Raw genomic sequence first — 4342 nt, 5'->3', positions numbered from 1 at the left:
TTAACTACAATTCAATTACTAACATCTTTTTTGTATCCAAAGTGCCTTTTGCCATTTTGAGAAGTGAGATGTTCYTCCTTCCTCTGTTTCTGGGTGCCACTGTGCAGGGCTGAGAGTGGCCTTTCCCTCTGAGTCTCCTCAGACCATGCAGCAAAATCTCTGTATGGGAAGCAAATGATGTGATGAGATTTCTTTGAATTGGAAGAGAATATAAAATTGAAAGTTGGTTATTTAGGAAGAACACTAAATTAAAAACTATCAGCTCTAATAATATAAATAAGTAGGCTATTAGAAAATAAAGTCACTTAATTGTTTAGGTTATATAACACAAACGTTAAATGTCTTGGCAGTCTCTTCTTTCAGCTGTTCTTGGAAAAAAAYAGGCGAAGGGATACAAATAAATAGGCACCACTATTTTTCCTTTAAGAGAACTAACCTGTGCCTGCCAACATAGTGTGCTTGTTGTAACATTTTTTCCAAATGCCTAAAAGCAGAGATTTTTCAGAAACTTAATCGGGTTGCGATATTAAAAAAAAATAAAACAAACAAATGAACAAAAGGGAACCTGGCCGTAACACTTGCAGGGTTCGTTAGGGTTCTTGTATTAGAAGTGCACATAATGTCTCAGCTGAGTGTGTGGTCAGCATTGTGTATTTTCCTATTCAGCTGGCTAATTAGTTGTCAAAAATGGGAATGAGTAAAAATCACCTTTTATTTAAAAAACCCTTTTCTGTGATTCATGGACTTTAAAAAAAATATCTTCCCGTGAAAGGGCATAATTTCAGATTTTGTTGTTGTTTTTCTCCTCCCCTGGCTATGGTCAAATGGTGACCTGTTATTATCAAGCTGCTGACATTCATAGCAGGTTAGTTCTGCCTCTGGAAATGCTTTATGTGGAGAAAATCACATTTTTGAAGGAAAAGCTCAACATAGCAGAAAAATACTTATCCTTTGAGGAGCAGATCCATTTTTGTTCATTACCAGGCAAATACTCCTCTCCTCCTCTTGGGCCTCTGCCAGAGTTATTTACCCACCGGCACTGGCTCCTTCACGCTGGCCGCCTGAGCTTGGTGCTTCTTTGTGGCATTGGAGCTTGTGTCCCAGCTTGAGGTTATCCTGGATGAAGAAGTGCTTCACTGCGACTACTTTGCTTCCTGTGGAGGAGCCACGGGCACACTCCCCTGTGAGGAAAGACTGCTCTTGTTTACATGGGAGAGCAGGCAAACAAGATACAGCAGCCCTGAGTAAAGCAACACAGAGGGAGACGTGCTGGGAGGCTGGGCTGGCACCGCCGGCTTCTCTTCTCTCGTAGGCTAGGACGGCGCTCGAGCAAAACGAAAGCAAGATGCACAAACTGCAAGAGTGCAGTCCTGTGGCTGGAAATGTGCTTTATGATTCTGCGTGGCCGATACGTGAAAYTCAGGAATGTTAGATATCTCTGAGCAGAAGAGTTTGAGAGGCTCAGTAGATGGTAAGTAACTCTGAAAATAAAAATTCCTGCAGCTATCATCTGAATTAATATTGCTGACATTGCTTATCTTCTGGTGCACATGGCATCCAAAGTAAAGCAGGAGGCAAATGCAGTCCTTTCAGGACCGTCGGGAAGCCTTTTAATCCAGCTCAGACTCTCTCCTCTCCTTCCTTCCCAGGAGCGGAGCYGCTGTGGAGCCCCCCTTGCTCTCAGGTGGTCCCTGAGGAGGAGCTGGTGGTCGGACACGTCGCCCTTGCTCACCAGGAGCTGCTCCCGCATCACAGGGGGCTCAGTGCCCTTCTCCTACCCACGAGCAGAGCAATAGATCCTTCTTCCAGCCCTTCTCYTGTGGAAGAGGGAGGAAGCTCTCCTTCCAGCATTGGAAAGCCAGCCCCACGCATCTTGCAGCCTTAGTGATAAGAATAAGGAGCCCTGAAGGTAACTGGGGAGCTAGAAAAGGCAGTGGTGGGAGGATGGTAGGAAGCACTGCAATCCGGGCAGTTGAGGAAGAGCGAGGGAAAAGGGAGGAAGCTCCAACACAAATAATGCCCAGTGCATTTAAGCAACATTGACAGAAAGCCATTAATACTTCTTTATTTATGAGGAATGTCATTCACACAGTTTCCCATGTCAGTAGAGAGTGTCTAATTTAATCAGACTTTAAGAAAGAGGACGCTAAATGGAAGCATAACAACACCACCAACACTAATTTTAATTTGCTCTTCAGCCCTCCGAGACTTTCAGGAGGAAACCGGGGACATTTGGTTCCACTGTTGCTTTACAGCAGTCACCCTGAGACAAGCAGAGCATCCCCCTTTTTGTCGGGGGATACTACCTGGTAAAGCTTTAAGGTCAGGTAAGGCTTTATCCGTAACAACTCTGTGAAGCCATTGCTAAGGCCTTGTGGGTGCCAGCTGAAGGACCCAAGTAATTTCTGTCTAAGAAAGACAGGATGAATTACTTTAAAATTGTTAGCTATTTTAGGAATGGTTATTTAACTTATTTAACTTTTCAACTCAACTGTACCACTGAAGAAAAATTATATAGTGTTTCCTATTATCTACTTAGGGAGCAGCATGGCTTACCAAACTGATAAATATTTATTGTATGTTCTGAGATCAGCTAAGGTTTTAGAATAATTTATAATATTTAATAAACTGTGAATGTCATTGCTGAACGTTATCATTCTTTATTGCATCTGCTACTAGCAGCAGTTATGATGGCCAAGCTGCTTTCCAGGCAGCAAAAAAATGACTTGCTAGAATGAATCTGAAAACATCTATACTGAGATAACATCTGTGTATCGCACACCTTTAAAACTGCCTCAGTTTTTTTTTTCCAGCTAAGTTTGAATGATAGTTTTGTTGAAAGTTAAATGTAAATGCAAAAAAAAAGAAAAAAGATCTAGAGGAAAGTGATAGGGCAGGATGACCCATGGGTGTTGTTATTAAGTTGTGTTTGTCACATCTGGGCGTAATCCCACATGGGATCCAGACACGGCTGCTCCCTGTGTGTGGAGTTACTGGCAGGAGTTTGTGAAGAAAATTAGGCACCGCAATAGGAGGAGAATGTGGCGCAGGACGCAAAGACTCTGGTTTGAGAATGATTGTTCTTTGGAGCAGTGTTGAACATCTGACTGTTGTTCCAGCATCTTCTGGCGTCTGTTGCCTGGGATGATGTAAAGGGACCTYGAAAGCCCGTGAGTGGCAGAGGGGAAGCTGGCAGCGCTTGGCACAGCGCAAGGAGCCTKCTGCTTCCGGGCGGGAAAATACTCACCCATGTCCCTCGGGGCRGAGGAGATGGGAGCTGCTGCGCAAAGGGGCAATGCGGGAAAACCTCAACTGAAAGCAAGTCCCAAGCACTGCCGRCTCCCATTGACTTAATCTGACTTCATGTCAAATAAAGATTACAAGCCCAAGGTCAGTATATTTACACAGACAGAGTAATTCCAGTCAAACTATACTCAGTGACAGGAATGACAGTATCGCTTGCACTGAGAAACAGAAAAACAAAACAGGACATGCTTAGTGACCTAGCAAGACTCTAGAATTTCCAGTCCTCTCCGTATTGGAAATGCTTGCAGGAAAAAATGTTTTATGTAATAGAAGGCATTAGCTGTTGTAAAAGTATCATCATCTGAGAGATGCTCATTCCAGTATCACTACAGATGAAACCCAAGAAATCTCGAGATTCTCCTTCATCAAAGGAATGTGGCATAATGAAACACTGGGAATCTGACTCAGGGGGKCAACAGGGACTACGGCAAGTTGACAAGTATTTACTAACTGATTCTGTACCAGAACTGCCCGTCTCAAAACACTGAATTGTTATGAGGTTATTCCCCAAGTCTATAGAAATTACTCAAATTTGTTAACCATTTAAATTATAAAGTAACAAATTGATGTTGGTGCATTGGAGCCTGCCATAAGAGCTACAGCTTTTGGGATTTTGCTTCTCAGCCTGTAGGCTGAGGTATTTTTTTTCCAGATGCGACCCAAGGTGGCAATCTTGGTGACCGACGTCTTCGGACGTGAGGGTGAAACGGGGCTACTGCTGCAAGCTGGCATCACTTAGAYGCTGCTTAGGGTGGCCTTGCGATTTAACTGAATGGCTTCTTCAAACTCCAAGTGAAGATTTGGGTTTCAAAATCTGGTTAAGAGCAGCTTTCAAAAGCCTAACGCGCTTTTTCTGTGTCGAGAAGCCCAAGCCCGTAAGGCCAGAGAAGGGGCCGGGAGCACCGACAGGGCTGGCAGGGAAGCGAGCSGGGCTCGCTTCAGCGCCGAGCGAGCCGGGCAGCGGCGGAGCGGGCACCCGCCGGGGCGGCCGGCGCCCAGCGCGCACCCGGGCTCCGGCTCGGCCAGCAGCGGCGCA

The 4342-nt window shown here is 44.9% G+C and overlaps 1 long non-coding RNA gene across 1 annotated transcript; it reads left to right on the top strand.

Moving 5' to 3' along the window:
* Positions 1-1856: 1856 nt before the first annotated feature.
* LOC112947172 lies at positions 1857-2637 on the top strand. Its single transcript, XR_003249356.1, has 2 exons — positions 1857-1909; positions 2199-2637. It is a non-coding gene; the product is annotated as an uncharacterized LOC112947172 (long non-coding RNA).
* Positions 2638-4342: the final 1705 nt, after the last annotated feature.

Source organism: Nothoprocta perdicaria, unplaced genomic scaffold, assembly GCF_003342845.1.
Source record: "Nothoprocta perdicaria isolate Ctin4 unplaced genomic scaffold, notPer1 scaffold_221, whole genome shotgun sequence".
Classification (NCBI taxonomy): Eukaryota; Metazoa; Chordata; class Aves; order Tinamiformes; family Tinamidae; genus Nothoprocta; species Nothoprocta perdicaria.
This window is presented reverse-complemented; position numbering and strand designations above follow the sequence as displayed.